We start from the raw sequence: 17,588 nt of genomic DNA, 5'->3' as shown, positions 1-17,588 counted from the left end.
CAAGGTGGTTAAAGTCCATATGACAATGCCCTCAGGGTATTTACAGTGCCTAATATTACTTTTTCTTTTTCAGAAACTATTCCATACCTGTCCTTCTAGGTAAATTTTTCAATGCGTTTACAAAAATGGTTGTTTATACACTATAAAGTACAAATGGATTCACAAATTTCAGGAGAACAGGAAAAGAAAGTCCAATAGTAAAATTCAAAGAATAATTACGTTTTATTCGTTGGTAATAATCTCTGCTTTTGTCTGATTTCATTTTCTTGGTGGAATCTGCAGTTTCAGATGCTAAGTAACAGTTTCCACCTCTTTTAGTTATTTCAAATGCTATACAATTTGGCTCAGACAAACATCTTTCTCCACAAGCATCAGCTGTTATATTTTTCTTCACCAATGTTTTCCCAGATACATCCAGAATTGCATCTGCGACTTTTGCAAAATGCAACTCAGCGACTGGAATTGGAGTAAGATTTAGATGAATGTAAAGACACAAAGAATAACAACAATAATAATTTCTACCATAGAAAAGATAAAAATTTTAGGTAGGAGGAAATCAATAAAATATGGCCTCTACTCTTGACTGCGATTGTAATTTCTTGGCCCTGCAACAGCAAAATTATAATCAGTAGAATTTGGAATTAGAAGCTGAAGTGCCAAAACAAATACCACCACACATTTTATCTGATGTTCTAATGATTCTGCAAATGCATCACCTTTAACAACTGAAATAATTACAATTATTGTGGATAAAAACAGTATTTATGATGATTTCTAATACAAATGCAAAGCGACACATTTTGCATTGAGAATGCATATAAAGAAATGAATACATGAAACTCAGTACTTGGTTAGAACTAGTGCTATCAACCTTTGAATGATGAAAGGTGAATATATATCCAGATAGTCTTTGAATCCAGAATATAAAAGAAGTAACTATATATGGCTAGTCACTGCAAGACATGAATTTACTGATTATGCAACATTTTGCCCTGGAAACCAAATACAATTTCACTTTCATCATTTTCAGTGGAAAAACACACAAGTTGGTGTCAGAATTGAGAGAAATTCTTTATGATATGTATTCAAGCACTTCATGTATTCAGTTTAAATCCAGCCAGTGTCAATTTTGCCTTTCATTTCTGCAAAGGTCAAAAGTGTAAAATACTAGTGAAGAACTGGAGTTGATGATACTCACTAAACATCATCTATTTGTAGTAAAAGCTTTTTGTTTGTATGATTATAGGAAATGAAAACTAAACAAAATCTATAAGTTCTCTCAATGGCTGAAAATATTTTTAGCAGAGCTAAATATTACATAGTAATATGTAAGCTGACCGACACAGCAGACGAATACATCGATGAGACATCTAGCCTTGCTTTGATACAGTAGCCTCGTTCTGGGACACCAACCTCATTCTGAGCTACACAGTAAAAGTTCTAAGTTCCTGCCAGTTTTAGTCAAAGACATATGTCTTCTCTGTAGCTCTACACGCAATCTCTCATGTACAACTCACATCTATTCACCTCGACACAAGCTACAAAGTTCATAAACGAAGATATTTTATCACAAACACATTCTCAAAATGACAGTTCACATTTTAAACATGCATACATAGATTTCAGCCAAAATCATTCTCAGTTTTAGCCTAAACTATTTTAAATGATATTTCAGAAGGCTTCTAGAAATTTCCAAGGTAAGTTATAAAAACCATGATATTTTTCTGATTTTAATTAGTGGATAGTCAACTTAATTAGTGGATATTAAACTTAATTGAATTGTAACCGATGGATACATCCTCAAACCAGTAATCTATCTAAAAACAACAAAATGGAAGTCAATCTACAACATATAGAAAATTATTGGCTTTCTTTTCCCAATTTAGAAAGAATCATGATTATTATTTGTGTTATTATAATTTAGGATTATGGACTGGATGGAATATCACTTGAGCATCAGAAGGCTACTTCAGAGGATTGCTGAATTCTAGTAAAGAAGAACACAGTGCATTGTATTGTACCGAGTAATAGATCATGACACAAAATATGGATGAGAAAAGTCAAGAGAGAAATTATAGAAAAAAATTACATGAGCTGAGTTATAGCTGTGGTCATAATAGTTTTGCTTAAAAACAATGGACTATTGCGCAGGGTTTTCTATGCTTAAGAATTTGCTTCACATCTAGGCCTTGCACATGAAATTTAGTTGATGAAAACTCCATGGAAATTTCAGGTAGGGACAAGATTCCATTCTTCCTGTGCTCACAAAGCCGACGCTCTTGCAGGCATTTGAAGAGGTTTCTGCTCTGACAATAACTTCTTTCTTTCCCAACAGTGAAATTCCCAATGGAAATTGGCATGGACACAGCGTTTCTTCCTCTGACAAAAACACTTAGCACAAAAAAAATTTTTTTTAAATAATGTAGTTGGAAACAACAAGAGAGAGCCTCTTTACATTACCTTTACAGGTAGATGGTACTGGAGTCCATTTATTGTCGTCTTCACATCTCGATTTTAATGTTTCTCCTTCTGGACAAGTGATTACTTTAGATTTATAGGTAGTGCTTTTATAGGACTTTGAGCACTAGCAATGTCTTTTGGTGGTCCACAATCCACTTTGGAAAACACTGGAATGATCGAGAAAACGGTATCAATGGTAATTATATGTTAGGAGAAGTGTAAGGATGGGGAGATAATGACAAATTTAGAATAAAGATTTGACTGAAACATACGGAAGAACCATGTACACAGACGAAATAGGCATATATATGTTTATGTATGTCATTGTTACGTTTTATTTCAAGATTTCTTGCCAATAGAGAAAGAGCCAGTTTCTAACCTCGATCCAAGATTCCTTCATTGGAATTTCAACATTAACAACCGAGTATATTTGTTTGTATATATGTATATGTGCAGATTCATATGTTTTGTTTTATGCATGTATTCTCATGCATATACTTGCATATCTAGACATGTTGATATATATTTAAATGATAAACTTCTGGAAAGTTTTACAGATTGTTACTGTTCCAGTGATGGATTGGATCTGTAGTCTTCGAATTAGCTTTCTGCTTCCTGGTTTTGAGAAGCCTAATTTCGCACAAATGGTATTTAGAGAGTGTTACATATGCCAGGGCCCCAGTAATTACAGTCATAAGCCTGAAGTTGTAATCTGGATAGTGTAACTGCAAATTTCTCAATAGTTCAGTATAGATATTCTCTTCTTCACTGATTTTCAGCTTTATGTTAACATCTGGTAGGCAGCTAATTTCCACAACTGTATGCAATTTCTCTTCTCTATCCCAAATCATTATATCAGGTCTGTTGTGCTTAGAGTTCATTGAGGTCTTTACTGGGACATTCCATCAATGCTCCTTTTTCTTAAGAGTGGTTATGGATTCTACCATGCAGTGGGTTCTTATTTCTTTCTCCTCAGGGTTATCCTGCCAAAAGATTCCATTGTAGAGTGTCATAGCTACAATATCATGTCTCATCAGTAGATAATACTGTGATGACATTTTCGGACAACTGATTTTGATGTGGGTGATATCATGCATTATACAATCATCAGGTATATGTAGTGACAGTCTCTAACCCCTAAAAAAATTTGTTTCCAATAAATCTTCACCTCCCATTCTACAGGTTATAAGCAATTAGGTTTCATTAAAAAGTATCCATTTTTCTGGAAGTTATGAGGCAACACAGTCAGTGAGGTATTAAAATGTAAATATGCCTTTTTCAATGAAAGCTAACGTTAATGGATCTTCAAATTTGCAAAGAATTGGTTTCCTCCCATTCTACAGGTTATAAGCAATTAGGTTTCATTAAAAAGTATCCATTTTTCTGGAAGTTATGAGGCAACACAGTCAGTGAGGTATTAAAATGTAAATATGCCTTTTTCAATGAAAGCTAACGTTAATGGATTAAAGTTAACTTCTGTTAAATTTGCAAAGAATTGATGGTTTCATGCTGAACGAAGTTAATTTTTCAATTAACAATGCCCACCTCTGTACATATTATATATATATATATATATATATATATATACTTTCACTACATTGATAGGTTGTTGTTGTTGAGAGACAAATACAGTGAGAGAGAGAGAGAGAGAGTGTATGCATGAAATATAAATAGATGTCACTATACGAATTAACAAGCTTTCATTGAAAGCAAGAATAAGACATACAAGATACAGCGTACTTGTATTAAAAAAAATATCAAGCGACTTGATGCGCAGTAATTCTAATCAGAGGGATCTTCAGCTGTGAAGGAGTGTCCAGAAAACTTGCAAATACGATCCAATATTATTAATAATTTAGCCTTAACAAGTGTGAGAAAGTATATATTACCATGGAAAATGCAATAAAACATCACAGACAATATTTACAATTCCACAAATATGTGGTGATTACTGCGAACAATTATCGGTCCCACGAATAACCGGGACCGTAAATGCCAAACAACAAATAATCACTGTATATACTATATTCTGTATATATTGTACACTGTATATATTATATTCCCACAGATGCATACGTGTAAATAAATACAGGATTAAGAACATATAAATAAAAAAGAAATACTCTACTGACCTGGACTCATGAGATAAACATCCCAATTTCCATCGTCGGGTTTAAGTTCACTAGTCAATTGTGTCACATCGCTCAGACCACACAGTTTATCCTGGTCATTGTACTCATAAGAATTACATCCTTCATATTGTTGACAAGCTTCATTACACTCATTTAAGGTCTTCTGTTTAAGCTGTTGTAAAGTATTCTTCTGTGGTATGCTAACTTTCTTAAGCTTCAAAGGGGTGTCAGCTGGGAAAAGAAATAGAAACCAAGAAATACATTTTATGCTCACACATCCACAAAAAAACACACACATAATGAATATTTTGAGGCAAACAGGGTATAATTTTATCATGAACAAATAATTGATTCACAAAATGACACACTAATCAGAATGCATACAAGTAGTAGAACATTTTCAGACATATTTGAAACCTTGTCTCAATAATTGGGTTTGTACAATGCATTTGAACATCTCTCTTCCAATGGTGCAATTTTGTAGGGGGTCAACACCCCACTAAACTGGTAGTTCCCCAATGTATCCAGTGTTGTTATGGCCATTCAATTTTAAATGAAAACACACCAAGGGAGAGAGGGATGTACAAATCAATATTTTACAACCAAAGCTCCGAGGTAAAGATTGAAACATGTCTCATGATGTACTGGATTTCACATTACTTCTGAGAAGGGAGTTTTATACTGGAAAAACTATTTTCTGGATGGATTTGCTTGTCCCTGTACACAACAAATCACAAGATATTTTTCTCAAATTTTACTCAAAACTTCATTTATTTGTACTTCTAATTATCAAATATGTAAAAATATCTATGAAATAATAATGATGATGAGTTTTGATGATAAATAATAATCATAATCTTTTCCCCCCAACAAGCACATGACCTAAACTTTGTGGGAGGGGATATTTGATTACATTGACCCCAGTGCACCACTGGCAATTATTTAATCGACACCAAAAGGAAGAATAGGCATAAGGACATATGATATTCTCTTAAGCATTTCACACAGTGTGCTAACTGTTCTGCCAGCTCATATCTATGATGTATCACAGAAGGTGGAGATTGTCATGGATTGACTTGTTTGGGATTGTGCATGTTTATGCTTCCTGACCAGACTACCAATGACAAGCACCAACCTTTTCACTAAAACCTTGGCTAAAAATTTAAACTGTGTTTAACAGAGCAGTGGGTCAAAAATTCTCTGGCAGATCCTTACTGTCAGCATCCTTTCTCACAAATGCTACCACACCCCAGCTAACATCTCTAGGAATTCTCCCATTCAGCTGCCAGTTACAGTAGATGTCTGCAAAGAAACTACTGAACAAATATGGCCTGAATACATAGAATTCACGAGGCAGATCATCTGAACCGAGTGATATGCGACTTGTGTAATGAATCATCACCTGCCATATTTCAGCCATTATTGGCTTTCTGCAGAATATGGCATTCAGTAAAAAAAGCCAAGGTAGGCCATCCAGATATGAACTAAAGCCTGCTACCATTGTCAACCCATCACCCTCCCCAAACAGCCATGCAAAGTTCAGCAGGAAAGCTGCACACATCTGCTTGAAACCAAGTAGCACAAGCCTGTCTTGATCCATCAAAGACCTGATCATGGTTTTGTTGCCACATCCCATCTCTACTGTTCAGGCCCACTGGACTGCTTTAGTTCCTTCATAATTGAGTGCATGAGCACTGGGTCTAAAAATGTATCCTTTATGTTTCGCCACATTCTCACTGCTAACTTATCAGTCATGATGCCTTTAGTAATTGCCACTGCTAGTTTGACAACTAGTGCTCCCTCTAATCTATTTCTTGCATTGCTAAATATCATTAATTCTACCCTAACTACCCTTCTCAGGGCAACCCACCACCAGTTGTTGATGGCAGTCCCATTCAACTGCCACTTAAATAGTTTGCTAATCCAGTCCCTGTAGTCTTTGCATGCTGGTAATTATGCATTGAACTTCCAGTAAATGGGTCCTTCTCTATGCGTCCTATGTAAACTGAATGTGCATATCACAAATTTGCAATCTGTACTGCTGATCAATCGAAATTGTGGACAACCTACATTATTCTTAATCTTCTGAGCTAACAAATGCTCTATCTAAATATTATCTGGATCACATGTTGTAGTTGCTCCATGTCCACACATGCACATCAGAGAAATCCAGTCAGTACCTATCAGATAACTGGAAATTTTTGAGGTTTCCAAGGCTTTTACATACATTTCTGCATTGTACTAAACTAACACAATCCTTCCGTGCATCCAAAATACTATTCCAGTCTCCCATTAGTACTAAAGTGTGAGATATTCCTAAGAATGTTTCAAGATGAGTGCTTCTAGTAACCTGCATGCTGCAGTTTTCTGTGGACCATACACTATTACTTCTATTAAGTTATAAGAGAACTGTGTCCCCTTAACATTATGGATGAGCACCACATTATTTGTGAAGCAGAGGTCCAGTATACTTTTTCCCCTTGGTGGTGTGGAACACTATTAGCTCAATAAAAAAGCATGTTTGTGAGATCAAACAGAAATGCTGTTTGCCTCTGTTCATGCAGTGACATACCTACGAGACAGCTTCCAGGGTATTTGACATTAGGAAGGTTGAAGACTCTTCAAAGATGAGTGTGAAAGCTGCCATCAATTCTGGATAACACTTCTTCCATATTTATAGGCTCTCTTCAAAGGAGTCCCCATGATTTGGAGAATATATATGTGTGCATGTGTGTATGTATATGCATGTATGGTTATATATATTGGGCTGGTAAAAATGTACATAGCGTTTTTCAATTGGTGATGCTTAATTTTAATTATGTGATCTGTTTTATCATGTGACAAGAAAATATAAGATATGTATATATTCAGAAAGTGGAGATCTTAACTCATGTTTCTTTTTGAATATTGTGTGGATTATTTACTTCCACTGTTTTTATGATAAAATTGAAAATGAAGGAAAATGAAATTCATCTTCATCATTTAATGCTCTTTTATTTCTTGAAAGGCTAAAACACTACATAAACAACACAGAAGATATGTGTTGTGTATGGAAATGATGTCATAGATAAAAGTACTGTTCGTGAGTGGTTCAATAGGTTTACAACTGAAAATTTTGACCTGCAAAATGGTGAATGTTCCATCTGGGATTCTCTGCTCAGACAAAACAAAAAGGATCCACATTTTAAAAGAATGATCATGGGTTAAGACAAATGGATTATTTACAGCATAAAATTAGAAAGATCTTGGGGAAAATGAGATGAACTGCCTTCAATCTCTCCAAAAGCTGGTCTGTATCCAAGGAAGATGATGCTCTGTATCTGGTGGGATTGGAAGGCATTTGCATTCTGAGCTACTTCCACAAAATCAGACATTAAATTCAGACTATTATTGTTCCCAACAAAAACCAATTAAAGAAGACAACCAAAAATGTGACATCTTACATAAGGATAATGCTAGACTGCATGTTCCTTTGAAGACTAGGCAGAAATTAGTGCCACATGGCCAGGCTGTCCTACCCAGAAATCACTATCTATTTATTTATTCATCTATATATGCATATGCGTGACTGTGTCTGAGTTTGAACCCCACCCTCACTGCTGGACAACAGTTGTTAGCTTCTTTACATCCCTGCAAAACAGACTAATAAAAGAAGTACCAGGTCTTTAAAAAAACAGTAGTTCTGGAGTTGATTTATTCAAATCAGCCCTTCAAGACATTACACCAGCATGTCCACTGTTTAATAATTGAAATATTCAAAAAAACATGAAAGCAGATAAAAAGAAAATGAAAATAGTATTAAAAGTGTTCAAGTTGAACAATTGCCATATTGGAATACCCTAGCAGTATTTACACTTCTTTGTACTGCTTTCTTTCTTTTTTTTCTTTTTCTTTTGCAGCTATGTCTTTATGTCTGTCCATATGAGTAACTTTCTCAATATCTTTAAAGAGATGGTTGTGTATATATACTATGTAGCAGGAATGGAATCAGAAATATCAGAAAAAAAATAGAAAAGAGAATTCCAATAATAAAATACAAAGAATAATTACATTTTACTCGTTGGTAGTAATCTCTGCTTTGGTCTGTTTTTATTTTGGAGGATGTTGCAGTTTGTTTTGATAAGTAACAGAGTCCACTTGTTTTTTCTATTTCAAATGATGCACAAGTTTTGTCAGAAAAACATTTTTCAGCACATGCATCTGTTGTTACTTTTTTCTTACTCCATAATGTTTTTACTGTTACATCCAGAGTTGCATTTTTTACTTTCACAAAATGGATCTGAACATCTAGAGTCAAAATATAATTAAGAAGAATGAAAAATAACAACAATACTATAAATTTCTCACATAAAAAGAAGGTCAAAAGTTTGAGGCAGAAATTAATTAATTTATTTGGCCCTGGTGAGACCAATAAAATTAGACTGGTCCCTACATTTTATTGCCCTGGAAAAGCAACATTATCATTAGCAGGATTTATAGTCAGAAGTTAAAGAATTAGAAAAATACCACTACACATTTTGTCTGATGCTAGAATGATCATGTGAATACATCACCATAACCAACAACAGAAATTGTTGTCTACATATTTGTTTCTAATCCCATCATTCGACAAAGGTCCCCACTTTATTCTGTAAATCACCTGGTCTTGTCTTGTGAGTTCTGTCTATTGTAGTCTCAGGTTGTAGACAGCTAGGTGGTGATTAGTGGATAGCTCAGCCCCACTCTTCACATAAACATTCAATCACAGAATCAAAGAAATCCAAGGTGGTTGCCCCAAACCCTTCATTAACTGGGCAGAGAAGGCAGTCTTACTTGATCTGAAGCTATAGCTCAAGACATTGTGAGCTGAAAGATCAGATAACAGAAATTGACATTCTTTCATCAATCTCTCACTCAAATTTGCACTTTTAGAGAAGAGAGGAAAGTACTGAATGTAAAAAAGTGGCAAAAATGGTTAGAGTTAATGGAGATTACTGTGCATAAACATGTAGCACAGGAACAATAATTGGAGAGGAAACTTGCCCTTGAAGCTCAGACTGAACATTTGATGATAGAAGTCTTCCACTGGCCTGTGCAAAGAGATTCTTTTACATTCAAGAGGATTGTCACATTATTTTCATCTTTATGTTCAGTTTTACATGTCACTATTAAGCAGCTGAAATCATTTGAGATACAGAATCAGCACATTTTTTATCCTCACTTTGTCACTACCAGTTATCTCTGTCTCATAATCATCCCTGTCATACTACTTTCCACCAATTACTCCTCTCCTGTGCTTTCATTAACCTCAGTGATTTCATTAACCTCCCCCTCCATCAACCACAGCTTCACTCTTTCTCATCACTCACTCCATCCACCTATAGCCCAATCTCTAACTATTTTTATAACTCTCCCACCATACTTATATTAATTTATCCACACTTTTCTTTCCACCTTGTTATATTCTGCCTGATACTCACCTTCTTGCACCTAGAAAGTATGATCAGGATATCTGTCACCACAATCATTTTCTCCCTTCGAACTACTCTCACCCACCCTTGCAAAACTGGGGTGGCCATGTATTTCCTCTATAGTAAGATACCTGTGCTTGTCTCTTTGTCATACTTTTGCCTGACCTCACTAATGCCAGTTTCATGAAAGAAAGCACCACCCAGTACATACTGTAAAGTGGTTGGTGCTAGGAAGTGCATCAAGCAACAGAAACCATGCCAGAAGTGACATTTGGGCCTCATGCAATCCTGTGGACCATTGAAACCTGTCAAACAGTTCAATCCATGTCAGCTTGGAAAATGAGCATTACATGATGATGATGATGATGACGATGAGGAAGAGGATCAGAGTGCACTTGAAGTATTGGCTTGTCCGGAAAGATTGTGCCAAATTTTAAAGGAAAAAAAAATATCAATAAATACTTGCCATTACATTTTTAATCAACCAAATATGAACCACTTTGTTGGACAATGCGTCTCCATCTTCCCTCTAACTTAAAAATACCCTCTTCCCAGAATTGAGGTCGTTTCATGGCAAAGAATTCATCAAGGTATCTTTTTACGTCATCCAAGGAATTGAAATTTACCATTAAGACTATTCTACAGAGACCCGAATAAGTGGACTTTGGAAGGAGCAATAACTGGTGAAATTAGAGGGTGGAGTAACACATCCCAGCCAAGCTGCAGCAATTTTTGTCTGGTTCCCAAAGCATCAAGTGCCGAAAATGAAGTTTCTTATCTTCTATTTTAAAGGGTTACAGAATTAACACAGATTATAGGACCATAAACTGTCTTCTATGAAAAGATAGCTTAAACTGTGCTCTAAATGGAGATGTAGTCAAATCCTATTTTATGGACTCAACCATGTTCTAAAATAAGTCAAAATGTAAGCTACTATAAATCGGCACGAAATTTCCAGACGATCCAATACATTTCTTTCACAGTGGGTATTCACACTCTTTAGTCTATCAGTTCAAATCACCCAATTTAATAGCATTACCAGGCCCTTGGCTACTATTTATGGATTTCAGTCTGTTGCAAGCATATGGAGAGGTCTCTGGTCTGAGGACAGTTCCTTCTCTTCCTCTCACCAACCAAAAACACCATGGAAATTGTCATGGAGTTAACCAGTCTTTTTCTAATAAAAAGATTTAATGCAAAAATCAAATATAAATGGACAGATCAAGACAACAGGAGAGAAGATATTTACATTACCTTTACAAGCAGTAGCTACTGGAGTCCATTTGTTGCCCTTTTCACATGTTGACTTTAGTTTTTCTCCATTTGGGCAAGTATAGGTCACTTCAGATTTATAGGTGGTGGTTTTATATGACTTTGATGCAGTATCAATATCTTTTGGAGTTCCACAATTTATTTGCGCATAATCTGTAATTGAAAACTGTAATGTTTACCAATGCTGCATATGTATGAGGTGGGAGAGAATGGGGAGATAAACATGGACTAAAAGATACTTAGTGGGACATGGGTCACAGATAGATCTCGCTGTCATTTGAATTTCTTTCAGTCTGCAGAAAAGGAGAGTTTGATCAAAGAACCTAACTTCCCTTTAGGCATCATGCCTGTCTTCACTGGTGTTCATGTTTGTTAATGAATAATAGGGTACCAATGGGAAGAAGAAGAAATTTGTTGTCCCCCCAATAGATTTTCAGAATGGCATTAATTGACAGCTTATATAATGCAGGGTTGTTAGATGAGTGACAGGGAGGAGAGAGGTTGTGAAGATGAGTGAACAGGATGGGCGAGAGCAGGAGCAAGAGTAGGTAGAGAAACTGAGAGGTGAATATGAACAGGTTAAGAAATGGGAGGTAGATGTGGAGCAGGCTTTTAGAGAGGCAGTAATGAGATGTGCCTCTGAGGTATATGGTACACAAGTGGTTGGAATGGCTGTGAGGAAAGGTAGTGATTGGTGTAATGAGCAGGTAAGGGATGCAGTGGCAGAGAAGAAAAGGATCTTTGAAGAGTGGTTGTAGAAAAAGGATGGAGAGGTTTATGATCACTACAAAGAATTGAAGAGGAGAGTAAAGTGAGTGGTAGGGTGGCGAAATAGGAGGTGAGTGAAAGGTTCAGGAAAAAGCTGAGTAAACATTTTGTAAGAAATAAAAAGATGTTTTGGAAAGAAGTACAGAGTGTAAAAAAGGTAGCTGCAAGAAGGGATGAAAGTGTGATGGCTGTAAATGGAAATTTGTTGAAAGGAAGCAAGGATGTACAAAGGAGATGTACAGAGTATTTTTGTGAGCTGTTAAACATGGAGGATGTTAGAGAGGCAAGTATAAGGGCTGTAGGAGGAGAGAGGAGAATGCTTGTTTTTAGGGAATGGAACTATGGTGCAATTGGAAATGAGGAGTGGAGGGAATCCTTGGGAAGATGGCAAACCAGAAGTATAGATGAGTTTACAGTGGAATGCCTTAAGAAAGGAGGAGTGACAGTGACTGAATGGTTAGTGAGGCTCAAGAATGTTTGTTATATGGCTGGAAGAGTACCAGAGAAATGGTGCAGTGCCTGTATATTGCCATTGTACAAGGGAAAAGGGAATAAATGCTCGTACGGAAATTTTGATGGTGCAAGTCTCTTGTGTGTTGGTAAACTATATGGGATAATTATGATTGTAATGTTCAGGAACATGACAGAGTGCGTACTAGGGGAGGAGCAGTTTTAGGAGTGGAATGGGGTGTACACATCAAATATTTCTACCAAGACAGATGTATGAGAAAATTTTGGCCAAAGGGAGAGAGGTGTATTCAGTCCTTATGGACCAACATAAGGCATATGACCGGGTGGATAGGGATACAATGTGGCTGGTGTAACGGTTGTATGGAGTAGATGGTAGATTGCTGAGAGATGTACAGAGTTTTTATAGAAAAAGTAGAGAATATGTTAGGGTGGGTGGTGAAATAAGTGAGTGATTTGATGTGAAGGTAGAGTTCAGAGTGGGTTGTGTGATGTCTCAGTGGCTGTTTAATGTATATAAGAAAGGTGTGGTGAAAGAGGTAAATGCTAGAGCCTTTGGTAGGGTAGCCCAAATAGCGGGAGGAAATGGAGAGAAATACCAGGTGAGTAAATTGTTGTTTGCTGTTGATACAGCACTGGTGGCAGATTCGAAAAGGCAATTGAGGAATCGGTGGCAGGGTTTTGACAAGTGTGTGAGAGGAGGAAACTGAAAGTGAATGTAGCTAAGAGTAAGGTGATGAGATGTTCAAGAGACGGAAAGGCTGTTCGGATGCATATGAGTATAAATGGTGTGATGTTAGAGGAGGTGAGTGATTTTAAGATAGGAAATGAATAGAATGCCTCGTGTGTATCTTATTGTATATACCCACCCCTAAAAATTGGGAAATAGGCCTGGGTATATGAAAAAAAACATAAATAACTCAGACGAGGGAGTCTCTCTAGGTTGCGGTGCTACTTCTGCACACTGAGAGGTCACAGCTCTGGTATTACAGACACGTCTTTAGAATGCCACAGGAAAGGATCATGCAAAGGATTCTTTAAGCTGAGCCACTAACAGGAGAACTAAGGGCAGATTGAGAATGTGACAGTTTGATAATAGCTGTAGTTTTAGTCAGTTATGCTTGGGAATCCAGTCATAATATCTACATACAGTTACTTTTCTAATAGGAAAATCTGGAGGAGACACATGCATATTCCACTATATGATCTTCCCAGGAAAAGTAGGGAGAAAAGATGCATGGATAAATTTGCATATATTTATAGAAATATGCACACATACATATGAGTGTGTGTGGGAGCAAAAACTTTTTATAGCATTATATTCATAAAAAATGACTTTTAAATATACATATCTTGGGTGCAATTGTCCAGCTTGCATCACTAGACCAGTATATACACATGCATATATATACTGTGTGTAAAAACAGATGACTGTGACAATAAAATTTAGTGCTCCAAGTAGATCATCATTGTACAGTCTATTTCCAATAGAGTCATTAAGCAACAACTGAGTACTATTGCTAGTCTTGATAAACAGACCAAATGTAGGAGAAAATATGATAAAGCTAGGTAATAAAGTTGTGTTTATTATCAATAAATATATATAGATATATATTTATATATATGTATGTATAAACATGTATATATCTCCTCATTATTATATTATGTCCACTTTCCCTGATGATGTTTTGGGCTGGACTGCTTGTCACATCTGGGTCCATTTTATTCAGAGTTACTCCCCTTCAAACCATGGTCAAAATAGGTGAACCACTTCTCACTTGTATGTTTTTGTGGCAAGGATTCTTGGTTACATGGTCTGCCTAACACCAACTACTTTACAGATAGGTACAAAGCGTACGTCTTCACGGCACCTGCACTACACAGCTTGTTGTCATATTGTTGACAAGACAAGAATAAAGGTTCGTATCAAAACTATGATCTCTCTGCTTGCTTACAGGCCATTTTACAAAGTATATCGTTTGTATTCTATCATGGAACTAGAACCACTAATATTATATTCTTGAAGCCATAAGAAAATATGTTTATGGTGGACAAAGTCAAAACATTGAAGGACTGAGGCTATTATGTTTCACTGATAACTATTGACTTCTAGCTTTACATTCTGAGTTCAAGAGCTGCTAAGATTTAATTTGTCTTTCAGCCTTTTGTGGGTTGATAAAATAAGTTCTAGATTAACACAGGTATCGATGTAATTGATTAGACCCCTCCACCAAAAATTCAGGCCTTGGGCAGATAGCAGATGTGATTATTAGTTGCATTTATTATAACTGAGGGTGGTGGATTACAATAGTCATTAGTGCACTGGAAACCTATTTCAATGGATTTCCTTAATTACAGTGGGACTTGAGGCATTATATTGTACAAGGTTTTGGATGATGACACATGGTACAAGTGAAAAAGGCCAAGTTAGAAATTTAAGGAAGATCTGCATAAAAATACTCAGGTATAACTTTGAGATTAAGAAATTTACTTCACAAGCTTGTGGTACTGAGTGGAATCATGGTCATTATCATCATAATCATCATCATTAAGTATCCAGTTTCTATGCTGCTATGTAAAGGACAGTCAAATAGAAAGAGGCAAATCAGAAGACTACACTAAGTTCTGCTGTCTCTGTGGCTGGATAATCTTGCTAGTGTACTGGATGATTTATGCATGGCACCAGCAGAGTGAGGCCACCAAATAACTTGAGGGATAAGACCCCTCAACTGGATCTTGCATTGGAAAAGAGACATATCTTCCTCTGATGAGGGAGAGAAAACAGAGAAAAAGATGATGAAAATGTGACAGAGAGGGAAGCAGGAGTCGTACACCCAAGTTACAGGGTGGTGTTTATAGTGAAGTGAATTGGGGATTGGAGAGGGCAGCAAGGTGGGTGAGTCACAAGCTTTTGAAAACACAGTGGGAGCTAGAAATGGCTGGTATATGAAGGAAGCAGTTTGCATGCAGGTGGATATGTGAGGGAGGACGAAAGGTGGGATGGAGGATGGTAGAAGAGGGAATAGAACATGTGCTTAAAAATATGCTTCACAGCAAAAAAAAATTTGATAGATGGAATCTGCGTAGAACCCTACTGTTGGGAACAAGCTTCCACATTTCCACTGTTTGGTTGGCAGACTTTAATCCATCACCTAATTTAATTCCTGGCCCTTAGGTACAATTACTCATGTCCACCCTGTTGCAAGCATTTGGGGAGGACTTGTGGGCTGACACTACCAGATTCCTCTCTTCCTCCCACATGCCACAAATACAATGGAAATTGTCATGGAATCAACCAGACTTTCTCTGACAAATCCATTTAACACACAAAATTACACTAAATTACACAGACAGTGACAAGAGAGAAACTATTTACGTTACCATTACAAACAGATGCTACAGGAGTCCATTTACTGTCCTTTTCACATTCTGACTTTAGTTGTTCTCCATTTGAGCAAGTATAGATAACTTCAGATTGATAGGTGGTGGTATTGTACAACTTGAATGCACCAACAACATCTTTTGGAGATCCACAGTCAACCTTTGAGTAAACTGGAAATGATAACAGAAACAAATATCAATGCCACATGTATGTTAGGAGGAAGGTTAAAATGAGAAATGACAATAATGCAATAAAAGATATAGAGTAAAGCAAATGAACAAAATTTGCACACAGATATAACACATACACGTAAGTGTGTGTATATGTATTATTCAGTTATTTTCAACAATTTCTTACCAATAGAGAAAGAGCCAGTTTCTAAACTAGACACAACACTCCTTCATTAGAATTTCAACATCAATAGGGTATTTTTGCATGTATGCATGCAGTATTTTGAGTCTGTACAGGTGCAGATTTGTATGCTTTGTTTTATGTATGCATTCTCATTCATATATTTGTATGCCTAGACATACACAAAAATATATACTTAAATGATAAACATCTGAAAAGCTTTCTAAACTTTTACAGTTCCACTGTAGTCTTTGAATAAGCTGTCTTTGTTCAGCTTTTGAGAGCCTAATTTCTCAAGATTGGTACTCAGGCAGTGTGTTAAGCATGAATGCATGCATGTATGTATTATAAATGTTCCACAGAGGAAGAAGTCGGTTTCCAACAAAGATACGAGGCTCCATCTTAGGGATATAGATAACACAGACAAATTCACATTTGGAACTTGGGAAAAGTCTTGCATATTTTTTACTGTTCCACTCACAGATTGCATATTTAATGTACGAATCAGCCGGTTAATTTCTTTTTCTGAAAACTCCAGTTCATCCAGACTCTCCTTTATGCATTTACTAACAAAACCTAGTGCTAAAATTATTATTGGTATGAATATGAATTGACAGTCTGCATATAGAATCTGGAGGTTTCGAAGCAGTCATCCATAGATACCCTCTTTCTCTTTGATTTTCGAAGAGATATATATATTTGTAGGGCAAATGTCCTCTGTGATGGTACAAACCTTTGCCCCTCTGTCCCAAACAACAATATCTGGCTTGTTGTGTTTACATTTGGTGGATGTTTTGATGGAATATTCCACCAGTATTCCTTGAGTTAGTGCTTATGAATGTACTCCATAACAGAGGGATTTTCAAAGTTTATTTCAGGACAGTCTTTTTTGTGGATGACATTGTAAATTGTTTTAGCAACAACATCATGCTGCATACAGAGGGAGTACTACGATGACATTGTAAGGCAGCTGCTAATCACATGCATGATGTCTTCCACAGAAACATGACATAACCTACACATGCACCATGTATTTGCAGGTAGGGAGAAATTTAGCATGGTGGAGAATTCTCTCTTAACCCAAGAGTTGTTACAACACCTGAAAGTCATGGACAGGAGGGACAACTCATCTCTAATCCTGTCTAGGAGTGATGGACATCAATGTCTTCTTAATATCATCCACCTGAACATAATTGGAAATGAATCATTTCACAGGTCATGATTTATATGCACATAGCATGCAAACCATGAGTAGTATGTCCAGACAATGCATATGTAAGAATGAAATCAAATAAGAAATAGCAG

Source organism: Octopus sinensis, linkage group LG9 (assembly GCF_006345805.1).
Source record: "Octopus sinensis linkage group LG9, ASM634580v1, whole genome shotgun sequence".
Taxonomy (NCBI): domain Eukaryota; kingdom Metazoa; phylum Mollusca; class Cephalopoda; order Octopoda; family Octopodidae; genus Octopus; species Octopus sinensis.
The sequence above is the reverse complement of the archived record's forward strand: the minus strand, read 5'-3'. Positions refer to the sequence as shown.